General features: G+C 35.0%; 1 non-coding gene across 1 annotated transcript; it reads right to left on the reverse strand.

The window, feature by feature from the left end:
* Nucleotides 1–6,149: 6,149 nt before the first annotated feature.
* On the reverse strand, nt 6,150–6,223 carry TRNAN-AUU (transfer RNA asparagine (anticodon AUU)). Its single transcript has one exon. It is a non-coding gene; the product is annotated as a tRNA-Asn (tRNA).
* Nucleotides 6,224–14,614: the final 8,391 nt, after the last annotated feature.

A 14,614-nucleotide genomic window follows, 5' to 3' on the forward strand; every position in this document is an offset into this window, starting at 1 on the left:
ACAAAGGTGTTAATCAGAGACTTGGCTTTGTGGACACTTTTCAGAGAACAAATTTGTTAGCATAAAAATAAAGCCAGAAAATGAAGAGCTGTTTAATCACGCAATTTGATTTTTTTGCCAGCATATTTCTTTTTCTCTGCAACCCACTGCTAAATTGTGCTTCCTAGATGTTTTTATAAAATCACTGAATCAAATCTAACTCTGATTACATCAGAGAAGGCCAGGTACCCTACACCATAACAGGGGGTATGAAATTTGACTTGTCTACTTAAAGATCACCAAAATCTGATAACAATGTCAATTACGTCCCTGGGTGGGATTGAACCACCAACCTTTTGGTTAATAGCCGTACACACTAACTGATTGCGCCACAGAGACACTTTGCAAAAATTACATACTGACAAATGCTAATAAGCATTCATCTAAAACGTTTCCTAGAAAAACTTAAAAAAGTCAATAATCTGGAGAGTTTTTGTAAGATGTTTCTTCCATCAACCAACGAAGAAACACATTGGTACTTTCCCATGATGAGTGAGTGCTTCAGGATCTCTTGCACTTACATGTGCAGCAGAGTACTGCAATGGAAGCATGCTGGGCCCATAACCCAGAGGTAGGCAGATTGAAACTATCCTCTGCTATATGCATTTTTTTTTGTTAATTAAAGTAATCCAAAACTGGGATTGATATTTTGGCTCTTTTATTTTTACTTAAAGTACAATAACTTTTACCATTTTAATTTGTTTTAATAGTATATTGACAGTATTGTTTTCTTTCAAAAATCCACTTCATTTTCTTTACCCTATTATTAAAATGGTAATTGACAAAAACAAACTACATTGTCACCAGAAGAGCAATACAAAATGTACAAGTGATATATTAAAATCATCTTTCCAGCTTGAATTTCAATGATGCATTGGGGCAACGATTTTGTGAGAAACATCTTCACCCTTAAATAAAGATTTTCTTAATTCCTTACCTGTGTGCTAATTAGATATCACCTTGTTTTCACATTAAACAGACTTCCACATGAGAAAGCAGCAAGGATGCAGTGGCGTTAATGTTTCCTGGTGTCAACCTGTATTATTTCAGTAGACATTGAAATGAGGATGCATCTTGCTGCCTTTCCAATGAAGCAAGTTTAATTTAGTAATAGGTGAAAAACCATCCTTACAAAGGTGTTAATCAGAGACTTGGCTTTGTGGACACTTTTCAGAGAACAAATTTGTTAGCATAAAAATAAAGCCAGAAAATAAAGAGCTGTTTAATCACTCAATTGGATTTTTCTGCCAGCATATTTTTTTTCTCTGCAACCCACTGCTAAATTGTGCTTCCTAGCTGTTTTTATAAAATCACTGAATCAAATCTAACTCTGATTACATCAGAGAAGGCCAGGTACCCTACACCATAACAGGGGATTTGAAATTTTGACTTGTCTACTTAAAGATCACCAAAATCTGATAACAAGGTCAATTAAGTCCCTGGGTGCGATTGAACCACCAACCTTTTGGTTAATAGCCGTACATACTAACTGATTGCGCCACAGAGACACTTTGCGAAAGTCCATACTGACAAAGGCTAATAAGCATTCATCTAAAACGTTTCCTAGAAAAACTTTAAAAAGTCAATAATCTGGAGAGTTTTTGTAAGATGTTTCTTCCATCAACCAACGAAGAAACACATTGGTACTTTCCCATGATGAGTGAGTGCTTCAGGATCTCTTGCACTTACATGTGCAGCAGAGTACTGCAATGGAAGCATGCTGGGCCCATAACCCAGAGGTAGGCAGATTGAAACTATCCTCTGCTATATGCATTTTTTTTTGTTAATTAAAGTAATCCAAAACTGGGATTGATATTTTGTCTCTTTTATTTTTACTTAAAGTACAATAACTTTTACCATTTTAATTTGTTTTAATAGTATATTGACAGTATTGTTTTCTTTCAAAAATCCACTTCATTTTCTTTACCCTATTATTAAAATGGTAATTGACAAAAACAAACTACATTGTCACCAGAAGAGCAATACAAAATGTACAAGTGATATATTAAAATCATCTTTCCAGCTTGAATTTCAATGATGCATTGGGGCAACGATTTTGTGAGAAACATCTTCACCCTTAAATAAAGATTTTCTTAATTCCTTACCTGTGTGCTAATTAGATATCACCTTGTTTTCACATTAAACAGACTTCCACATGAGAAAGCAGCAAGGATGCAGTGGCGTTAATGTTTCCTGGTGTCAACCTGTATTATTTCAGTAGACATTGAAATGAGGATGCATCTTGCTGCCTTTCCAATGAAGCAAGTTTAATTTAGTAATAGGTGAAAAACCATCCTTACAAAGGTGTTAATCAGAGACTTGGCTTTGTGGACACTTTTCAGAGAACAAATTTGTTAGCATAAAAATAAAGCCAGAAAATGAAGAGCTGTTTAATCACGCAATTTGATTTTTTTGCCAGCATATTTCTTTTTCTCTGCAACCCACTGCTAAATTGTGCTTCCTAGATGTTTTTATAAAATCACTGAATCAAATCTAACTCTGATTACATCAGAGAAGGCCAGGTACCCTACACCATAACAGGGGGTATGAAATTTGACTTGTCTACTTAAAGATCACCAAAATCTGATAACAAGGTCAATTACGTCCCTGGGTGGGATTGAACCACCAACCTTTTGGTTAATAGCCGTACACACTAACTGATTGCGCCACAGAGACACTTTGCAAAAGTACATACTGACAAATGCTAATAAGCATTCATCTAAAACGTTTCCTAGAAAAACTTAAAAAAGTCAATAATCTGGAGAGTTTTTGTAAGATGTTTCTTCTATCAACCAACGAAGAAACACATTGGTACTTTCCCATGATGAGTGAGTGCTTCAGGATCTCTTGCACTTACATGTGCAGCAGAGTACAGCAATGGAAGCATGCTGGGCCCATAACCCAGAGGTAGGCAGATTGAAACTATCCTCTGCTATATGCATTTTTTGTTTGTTAATTAAAGTAATCCAAAACTGGGATTGATATTTTGTCTCTTTTATTTTTACTTAAAGTACAATAACTTTTACCATTTTAATTTGTTTTAATAGTATATTGACAGTATTGTTTTCTTTCAAAAATCCACTTCATTTTCTTTACCCTATTATTAAAATGGTAATTGACAAAAACAAACTACATTGTCACCAGAAGAGCAATACAAAATGTACAAGTGATATATTAAAATCATCTTTCCAGCTTGAATTTCAATGATGCATTGGGGCAACGATTTTGTGAGAAACATCTTCACCCTTAAATAAAGATTTTCTTAATTCCTTACCTGTGTGCTAATTAGATATCACCTTGTTTTCACATTAAACAGACTTCCACATGAGAAAGCAGCAAGGATGCAGTGGCGTTAATGTTTCCTGGTGTCAACCTGTATTATTTCAGTAGACATTGAAATGAGGATGCATCTTGCTGCCTTTCCAATGAAGCAAGTTTAATTTAGTAATAGGTGAAAAACCATCCTTACAAAGGTGTTAATCAGAGACTTGGCTTTGTGGACACTTTTCAGAGAACAAATTTGTTAGCATAAAAATAAAGCCAGAAAATGAAGAGCTGTTTAATCACGCAATTTGATTTTTTTGCCAGCATATTTCTTTTTCTCTGCAACCCACTGCTAAATTGTGCTTCCTAGATGTTTTTATAAAATCACTGAATCAAATCTAACTCTGATTACATCAGAGAAGGCCAGGTACCCTACACCATAACAGGGGGTATGAAATTTGACTTGTCTACTTAAAGATCACCAAAATCTGATAACAATGTCAATTACGTCCCTGGGTGGGATTGAACCACCAACCTTTTGGTTAATAGCCGTACACACTAACTGATTGCGCCACAGAGACACTTTGCAAAAATTACATACTGACAAATGCTAATAAGCATTCATCTAAAACGTTTCCTAGAAAAACTTAAAAAAGTCAATAATCTGGAGAGTTTTTGTAAGATGTTTCTTCCATCAACCAACGAAGAAACACATTGGTACTTTCCCATGATGAGTGAGTGCTTCAGGATCTCTTGCACTTACATGTGCAGCAGAGTACTGCAATGGAAGCATGCTGGGCCCATAACCCAGAGGTAGGCAGATTGAAACTATCCTCTGCTATATGCATTTTTTTTTGTTAATTAAAGTAATCCAAAACTGGGATTGATATTTTGGCTCTTTTATTTTTACTTAAAGTACAATAACTTTTACCATTTTAATTTGTTTTAATAGTATATTGACAGTATTGTTTTCTTTCAAAAATCCACTTCATTTTCTTTACCCTATTATTAAAATGGTAATTGACAAAAACAAACTACATTGTCACCAGAAGAGCAATACAAAATGTACAAGTGATATATTAAAATCATCTTTCCAGCTTGAATTTCAATGATGCATTGGGGCAACGATTTTGTGAGAAACATCTTCACCCTTAAATAAAGATTTTCTTAATTCCTTACCTGTGTGCTAATTAGATATCACCTTGTTTTCACATTAAACAGACTTCCACATGAGAAAGCAGCAAGGATGCAGTGGCGTTAATGTTTCCTGGTGTCAACCTGTATTATTTCAGTAGACATTGAAATGAGGATGCATCTTGCTGCCTTTCCAATGAAGCAAGTTTAATTTAGTAATAGGTGAAAAACCATCCTTACAAAGGTGTTAATCAGAGACTTGGCTTTGTGGACACTTTTCAGAGAACAAATTTGTTAGCATAAAAATAAAGCCAGAAAATAAAGAGCTGTTTAATCACTCAATTGGATTTTTCTGCCAGCATATTTTTTTTCTCTGCAACCCACTGCTAAATTGTGCTTCCTAGCTGTTTTTATAAAATCACTGAATCAAATCTAACTCTGATTACATCAGAGAAGGCCAGGTACCCTACACCATAACAGGGGGTTTGAAATTTTGACTTGTCTACTTAAAGATCACCAAAATCTGATAACAAGGTCAATTAGGTCCCTGGGTGGGATTGAACCACCAACCCTTTGGTTAATGGCCGTACATACTAACTGATTGCGCCACAGAGACACTTTGCAAAAGTCCATACTGACAAAGGCTAATAAGCATTTAACTAAAACGTTTCCTAGAAAAACTTTAAAAAGTCAATAATCTGGAGAGTTTTTGTAAGATGTTTCTTCCATCAACCAACGAAGAAACACATTGGTACTTTCCCATGATGAGTGAGTGCTTCAGGATCTCTTGAACTTACATGTGCAGCAGAGTACAGCAATGGAAGCATGCTGGGCCCATAACCCAGAGGTAGGCAGATTGAAACTATCCTCTGCTATATGCATTTTTTTTTTGTTAATTAAAGTAATCCAAAACTGGGATTGATATTTTGTCTCTTTTATTTTTACTTAAAGTACAATAACTTTTACCATTTTAATTTGTTTTAATAGTATATTGACAGTATTGTTTTCTTTCATAAATCCACTTCATTTTCTTTACCCTATTATTAAAATGGTAATTGACTAAAACAAACTACATTGTCACCAGAAGAGCAATACAAAATGTACAAGTGATATATTAAAATCATCTTTCCAGCTTGAATTTCAATGATGCATTGGGTCAACAATTTTGTGAGAAACATCTTCACCCTTAAATAAAGATTTTCTTAATTCCTTACCTGTGTGCTAATTATATATCACCTTGTTTTCACATTAAACAGACTTCCACATGAGAAAGCAGCAAGGATGCAGTGGCGTTAATGTTTCCTGGTGTCAACTTGTATTATTTCAGTAGACATTGAAATGAGGATGCATCTTGCTGCCTTTCCAATGAAGCAAGTTTAATTTAGTAATAGGTGAAAAACCATCCTTACAAAGGTGTTAATCAGAGACTTGGCTTTGTGGACACTTTTCAGAGAACAAATTTGTTAGCATAAAAATAAAGCCAGAAAATGAAGAGCTGTTTAATCACTCGATTGGATTTTTCTGCCAGCATATTTTTTTTCTCTGCAACCCACTGCTAAATTGTGCTTCCTAGCTGTTTTTTATAAAATCACTGAATCAAATCTAACTCTGATTACATCAGAGAAGGCCATGTACCCTACACCATAAGAGGAGGTTTGACATTTTGACTTGTCTACTTAAATATCACCAAAATCTGATCACAAGGTTAATTACGTCCCTGGGTGGGATTGAACCACCAACCTTTTGGTTAATAGCCAAACACACTAACCGATTGCGCCACAGAGACACTTTGCAAAAAGTACATACTGACAAAGGCTAATAAGCATACATCTAGAACGTTTCCTAGAAAAACATTAAAAAATCAATAATCTGGAGAGTTTTTGTAAGATGTTTCTTCCATCAACCAACGAATAAACACATTGGTACTTTCCCATGATGAGTGAGTGCTTCAGGATCTCTTGCACTTACATGGGCAGCAGAGTACTGCAATGGAAGCATGCTGGACCCATAACCCAGAGGTAGGCAGATTGAAACTATCCTTTGCTATATGCATTTTTTTTGTTAATTTAAGTAATCAAAACTGGGATTGATATTTTTGCTCTTTTATTTTTACTTAAAGTACAATAACTTTTACCATTTTAATTTGTTTTAATAGTATATTGACAGTATAGTTTTCTTTCAAAAATCCACTTAATTTTCTTTACCCTGTTATTAAAATGGTAATTGACAAAAAAACTACATTGTCACCAGAAGAGCAATACAAAATGTACAAGTGATATATTAAAATCATCTTTCCAGCTTGAATTTCAATGATGCATTGGGGCAACAATTTTGTGAGAAACATCTTCACCCTTAAATAAAGATTTTCGTAATTCCTTACCTGTGTGCTAATTAGATATCACCTTGTTTTCACATTAAACAGACTTCCACATGAGAAAGCAGCAAGGATGCAGTGGCGTTAATGTTTCCTGGTGTCAACCTGTATTATTTCAGTAGACATTGAAATGAGGATGCATCTTGCTGCCTTTCCAATGAAGCAAGTTTAATTTAGTAATAGGTGAAAAACCATCCTTACAAAGGTGTTAATCAGAGACTTGGCTTTGTGGACACTTTTCAGAGAACAAATTTGTTAGCATAAAAATAAAGCCAGAAAATGAAGAGCTGTTTAATCACGCAATTTGATTTTTTTGCCAGCATATTTCTTTTTCTCTGCAACCCACTGCTAAATTGTGCTTCCTAGATGTTTTTATAAAATCACTGAATCAAATCTAATTACATCAGAGCAGGCCAGGTACCCTACACCATAACAGGGGGTATGAAATTTGACTTGTCTACTTAAAGATCACCAAAATCTGATAACAAGGTCAATTAGGTCCCTGGGTGGGATTGAACCACCAACCTTTTGGTTAATAGCCATACATACTAACTGATTGCACCACAGAGACACTTTGCAAAAGTTCATACTGACAAAGGCTAATAAGCATTCATCTAAAACGTTTCCTAGAAAAACTTTAAAAAGTCAATAATCTGGAGAGTTTTTGTAAGATGTTTCTTCCATCAACCAACGAAGAAACACATTGGTACTTTCCCATGATGAGTGAGTGCTTCAGGATCTCTTGCACTTACATGTGCAGCAGAGTACAGCAATGGAAGCATGCTGGGCCCATAACCCAGAGGTAGGCAGATTGAAACTATCCTCTGCTATATGCATTTTTTTGTTTGTTAATTAAAGTAATCCAAAACTGGGATTGATATTTTGGCTCTTTTATTTTTACTTAAAGTACAATAACTTTTACCATTTTAATTTGTTTTAATAGTATATTGACAGTATTGTTTTCTTTCAAAAATCCACTTAAATTTCTTTACCCTATTATTAAAATGGTAATTGACAAAAACAAACTACATTGTCACCAGAAGAGCAATACAAAATGTACAAGTGATATATTAAAATCATCTTTCCAGCTTGAATTTCAATGATGCATTGGGGCAACGATTTTGTGAGAAACATCTTCACCCTTAAATAAAGATTTTCTTAATTCCTTACCTGTGTGCTAATTAGATATCACCTTGTTTTCACATTAAACAGACTTCCACATGAGAAAGCAGCAAGGATGCAGTGGCGTTAATGTTTCCTGGTGTCAACCTGTATTATTTCAGTAGACATTGAAATGAGGATGCATCTTGCTGCCTTTCCAATGAAGCAAGTTTAATTTAGTAATAGGTGAAAAACCATCCTTACAAAGGTGTTAATCAGAGACTTGGCTTTGTGGACACTTTTCAGAGAACAAATTTGTTAGCATAAAAATAAAGCCAGAAAATAAAGAGCTGTTTAATCACTCAATTGGATTTTTCTGCCAGCATATTTTTTTTCTCTGCAACCCACTGCTAAATTGTGCTTCCTAGCTGTTTTTATAAAATCACTGAATCAAATCTAACTCTGATTACATCAGAGAAGGCCAGGTACCCTACACCATAACAGGGGGTTTGAAATTTTGACTTGTCTACTTAAAGATCACCAAAATCTGATAACAAGGTCAATTAGGTCCCTGGGTGGGATTGAACCACCAACCTTTTGGTTAATAGCCATACATACTAACTGATTGCGCCACAGAGACACTTTGCAAAAGTCCATACTGACAAAGGCTAATAAGCATTCATCTAAAACGTTTCCTAGAAAAACTTAAAAAAGTCAATAATCTGGAGAGTTTTTGTAAGATGTTTCTTCCATCAACCAACGAAGAAACACATTGGTACTTTCCCATGATGAGTGAGTGCTTCAGGATCTCTTGAACTTACATGTGCAGCAGAGTACTGCAATGGAAGCATGCTGGGCCCATAACCCAGAGGTAGGCAGATTGAAACTATCCTCTGCTATATGCATTTTTTTTTTGTTAATTAAAGTAATCCAAAACTGGGATTGATATTTTGTCTCTTTTATTTTTACTTAAAGTACAATAACTGTTACCATTTTAATTTGTTTTAATAGTATATTGACAGTATTGTTTTCTTTCAAAAATCCACTTCATTTTCTTTACCCTATTATTAAAATGGTAATTGACAAAAACAAACTACATTGTCACCAGAAGAGCAATACAAAATGTACAAGTGATATATTAAAATCATCTTTCCAGCTTGAATTTCAATGATGCATTGGGTCAACAATTTTGTGAGAAACATCTTCACCCTTAAATAAAGATTTTCTTAATTCCTTACCTGTGTGCTAATTAGATATCACCTTGTTTTCACATTAAACAGACTTCCACATGAGAAAGCAGCAAGGATGCAGTGGCGTTTATGTTTCCTGGTGTCAACTTGTATTATTTCAGTAGACATTGAAATGAGGATGCATCTTGCTGCCTTTCCAATGAAGCAAGTTTAATTTAGTAATAGGTGAAAAACCATCCTTACAAAGGTGTTAATCAGAGACTTGGCTTTGTGGACACTTTTCAGAGAACAAATTTGTTAGCATAAAAATAAAGCCAGAAAATGAAGAGCTGTTTAATCACTCGATTGGATTTTTCTGCCAGCATATTTTTTTTCTCTGCAACCCACTGCTAAATTGTGCTTCCTAGCTGTTTTTTATAAAATGACTGAATCAAATCTAACTCTGATTACATCAGAGAAGGCCATGTACCCTACACCATAAGAGGAGGTTTGAAATTTTGACTTGTCTAATTAAATATCACCAAAATCTGATCACAAGGTTAATTACGTCCCTGGGTGGGATTGAACCACCAACCTTTTGGTTAATAACCAAACACACAAACCGATTGCGCCACAGAGACACTTTGCAAAAAGTACATACTGACAAAGGCTAATAAGCATACATCTAGAACGTTTCCTAGAAAAACATTAAAAAATCAATAATCTGGAGAGTTTTTGTAAGATGTTTCTTCCATCAACCAACGAATAAACACATTGGTACTTTCCCATGATGAGTGAGTGCTTCAGGATCTCTTGCACTTACATGTGCAGCAGAGTACTGCAATGGAAGCATGCTGGACCCATAACCCAGAGGTAGGCAGATTGAAACTATCCTTTGCTATATGCATTTTTTTTGTTAATTTAAGTAATCAAAACTGGGATTGATATTTTTGCTCTTTTATTTTTACTTAAAGTACAATAACTTTTACCATTTTAATTTGTTTTAATAGTATATTGACAGTATAGTTTTCTTTCAAAAATCCACTTAATTTTCTTTACCCTATTATTAAAATGGTAATTGACAAAAAAAACTACATTGTCACCAGAAGAGCAATACAAAATGTACAAGTGATATATTAAAATCATCTTTCCAGCTTGAATTTCAATGATGCATTGGGGCAACAATTTTGTGAGAAACATCTTCACCCTTAAATAAAGATTTTCGTAATTTCTTACCTGTGTGCTAATTAGATATCACCTTGTTTTCACATTAAACAGACTTCCACATGAGAAAGCAGCAAGGATGCAGTGGCGTTAATGTTTCCTGGTGTCAACCTGTATTATTTCAGTAGACATTGAAATGAGGATGCATCTTGCTGCCTTTCCAATGAAGCAAGTTTAATTTAGTAATAGGTGAAAAACCATCCCTACAAAGGTGTTAATCAGAGACTTGGCTTTGTGGACACTTTTCAGAGAACAAATTTGTTAGCATAAAAATAAAGCCAGAAAATGAAGAGCTGTTTAATCACGCAATTTGATTTTTTTGCCAGCATATTTCTTTTTCTCTGCAACCCACTGCTAAATTGTGCTTCCTATATGTTTTTATAAAATCACTGAATCAAATCTAACTCTGATTACATCAGAGAAGGCCAGGTACCCTACACCATAACAGGGGGTATGAAATTTGACTTGTCTACTTAAAGATCACCAAAATCTGATAACAAGGTCAATTAGGTCCCTGGGTGGGATTGAACCACCAACCTTTTGGTTAATAGCCATACATACTAACTGATTGCGCCACAGAGACACTTTGCAAAAGTTCATACTGAAAAAGGCTAATAAGCATTCATCTAAAACGTTTCCTAGAAAAACTTTAAAAAGTCAATAATCTGGAGAGTTTTTGTAAGATGTTTCTTCCATCAACCAACGAAGAAACACATTGGTACTTTCCCATGATGAGTGAGTGCTTCAGGATCTCTTGCACTTACATGTGCAGCAGAGTACTGCAATGGAAGCATGCTGGGCCCATAACCCAGAGGTAGGCAGATTGAAACTATCCTCTGCTATATGCATTTTTTTTTTGTTAATTAAAGTAATCCAAAACTGGGATTGATATTTTGGCTCTTTTATTTTTACTTAAAGTACAATAACTTTTACCATTTTAATTTGTTTTAATAGTATATTGACAGTATTGTTTTCTTTCAAAAATCCACTTCATTTTCTTTACCCTATTATTAAAATGGTAATTGACAAAAACAAACTACATTGTCACCAGAAGAGCAATACAAAATGTACAAGTGATATATTAAAATCATCTTTCCAGCTTGAATTTCAATGATGCATTGGGGCAACGATTTTGTGAGAAACATCTTCACCCTTAAATAAAGATTTTCTTAATTCCTTACCTGTGTGCTAATTAGATATCACCTTGTTTTCATATTAAACAGACTTCCACATGAGAAAGCAGCAAGGATGCAGTGGCGTTAATGTTTCCTGGTGTCAACCTGTATTATTTCAGTAGACATTGAAATGAGGATGCATCTTGCTGCCTTTCCAATGAAGCAAGTTTAATTTAGTAATAGGTGAAAAACCATCCTTACAAAGGTGTTAATCAGAGACTTGGCTTTGTGGACACTTTTCAGAGAACAAATTTGTTAGCATAAAAATAAAGCCAGAAAATAAAGAGCTGTTTAATCACTCAATTGGATTTTTCTGCCAGCATATTTTTTTTCTCTGCAACCCACTGCTAAATTGTGCTTCCTAGCTGTTTTTATAAAATCACTGAATCAAATCTAACTCTAATTACATCAGAGAAGGCCAAGTACCCTACACCATAACAGGGGGTTTGAAATTTTGACTTGTCTACTTAAAGATCACCAAAATCTGATAACAAGGTCAATTAGGTCCCTGGGTGGGATTGAACCACCAACCTTTTGGTTAATAGCCGTACATACTAACTGATTGCGCCACAGAGACACTTTGCAAAAGTCCATACTGACAAAGGCTAATAAGCATTCATCTAAAACGTTTCCTAGCAAAACTTTAAAAAGTCAATAAACGGGAGAGTTTTTGTAAGATGTTTCTTCCATCAACCAACGAAGAAACACATTGGTACTTTCCCATGATGAGTGAGTGCTTCAGGATCTCTTGCACTTACATGTGCAGCAGAGTACTGCAATGGAAGCATGCTGGGCCCATAACCCAGAGGTAGGCAGATTGAAACTATCCTCTGCTATATGCATTTTTTTTTGTTAATTAAAGTAATCCAAAACTGGGATTGATATTTTGTCTCTTTTATTTTTACTTAAAGTACAATAACGTTTACCATTTTAATTTGTTTTAATAGTATATTGACAGTATTGTTTTCTTTCAAAAATCCACTTCATTTTCTTTACCCTATTATTAAAATGGTAATTGACAAAAACAAACTACATTGTCACCAGAAGAGCAATACAAAATGTACAAGTGATATATTAAATTCATCTTTCCAGCTTGAATTTCAATGATGCATTGGGTCAACAATTTTGTGAGAAACATCTTCACCCTTAAATAAAGATTTTCTTAATTCCTTACCTGTGTGCTAATTAGATATCACCTTGTTTTCACATTAAACAGACTTCCACATGAGAAAGCAGCAAGGATGCAGTGGCGTTAATGTTTCCTGGTGTCAACTTGTATTATTTCAGTAGACATTGAAATGAGGATGCATCTTGCTGCCTTTCCAATGAAGCAAGTTTAATTTAGTAATAGGTGAAAAACCATCCTTACAAAGGTGTTAATCAGAGACTTGGCTTTGTGGACACTTTTCAGAGAACAAATTTGTTAGCATAAAAATAAAGCCAGAAAATGAAGAGCTGTTTAATCACTCAATTGGATTTTTCTGCCAGCATATTTTTTTTCTCTGCAACCCACTGCTAAATTGTGCTTCCTAGCTCTTTTTTATAAAATCACTGAATCAAATCTAACTCTGATTACATCAGAGAAGGCCAGGTACCCTACACAATAAGAGGGGGTTTGAAATTTTGACTTGTCTACTTAAATATCACCAAAATCTGATCACAAGGTCAATTACGTCCCTGGGTGGGATTGAACCACCAACCTTTTGGTTAATAGCCGAACACACTAACCGATTGCGCCACAGAGACACTTTGCAAACAGTACATACTGACAAAGGCTAATAAGCATACATCTAGAACGTTTCCTAGAAAAACATTAAAAAATCAATAATCTGGAGAGTTTTTGTAAGATGTTTCTTCCATCAACCAATGAATAAACACATTGGTACTTTCCCATGATGAGTGAGTGCTTCAGGATCTCTTGCACTTACATGTGCAGCAGAGTACTGCAATGGAAGCATGCTGGACCCATAACCCAGAGGTAGGCAGATTGAAACTATCCTTTGCTATATGCATTTTTTTTTGTTAATTTAAGTAATCAAAACTGGGATTGATATTTTTGCTCTTTTATTTTTACTTAAAGTACAATAACTTTTACCATTTTAATTTGTTTTAATAGTATATTGACAGTATACTTTTCTTTCAAAAATCCACTTAATTTTCTTTACCCTATTATTAAAATGGTAATTGACAAAAAAAACTACATTGTCACCAGAAGAGCAATACAAAATGTACAAGTGATATATTAAAATCATCTTTCCAGCTTGAATTTCAATGATGCATTGGGGCAACAATTTTGTGAGAAACATCTTCACCCTTAAATAAAGATTTTCGTAATTTCTTACCTGTGTGCTAATTAGATATCACCTTGTTTTCACATTAAACAGACTTCCACATGAGAAAGCAGCAAGGATGCAGTGGCGTTAATGTTTCCTGGTGTCAACCTGTATTATTTCAGTAGACATTGAAATGAGGATGCATCTTGCTGCCTTTCCAATGAAGCAAGTTTAATTTAGTAATAGGTGAAAAACCATCCCTACAAAGGTGTTAATCAGAGACTTGGCTTTGTGGACACTTTTCAGAGAACAAATTTGTTAGCATAAAAATAAAGCCAGAAAATGAAGAGCTGTTTAATCACGCAATTTGATTTTTTTGCCAGCATATTTCTTTTTCTCTGCAACCCACTGCTAAATAGTGCTTCCTACATGTTTTTATAAAATCACTGAATCAAATCTAACTCTGATTACATCAGAGAAGGCCAGGTACCCTACACCATAACAGGGGGTATGAAATTTGACTTGTCTACTTAAAGATCACCAAAATCTGATAACAAGGTCAATTAGGTCCCTGGGTGGGATTGAACCACCAACCTTTTGGTTAATAGCCGTACATACTAACTGATTGCGCCACATAGACCCTTTTACTTGCCTTATAGAGCAGCTCTGGAGCTGTTACAGTGCCCGGCTGCTGCAAGAAATCAGCTTGAATGCTTAAGCGGCTGGGGCATAGCCAACATGAGCCCCACACCGAAGGAGGGTGGAGGTGTTTAATGCGAACTAGGGGTCATCCAAGCGCCGCATAAGGCCGCCATGCCCTGCACGCCCCTTTTCTCTTTTCATATGCAGACGAGGGTTGAT

This window comes from Pseudophryne corroboree, unplaced genomic scaffold (assembly GCF_028390025.1).
Source record: "Pseudophryne corroboree isolate aPseCor3 unplaced genomic scaffold, aPseCor3.hap2 scaffold_509, whole genome shotgun sequence".
NCBI classification, from domain to species: Eukaryota; Metazoa; Chordata; class Amphibia; order Anura; family Myobatrachidae; genus Pseudophryne; species Pseudophryne corroboree.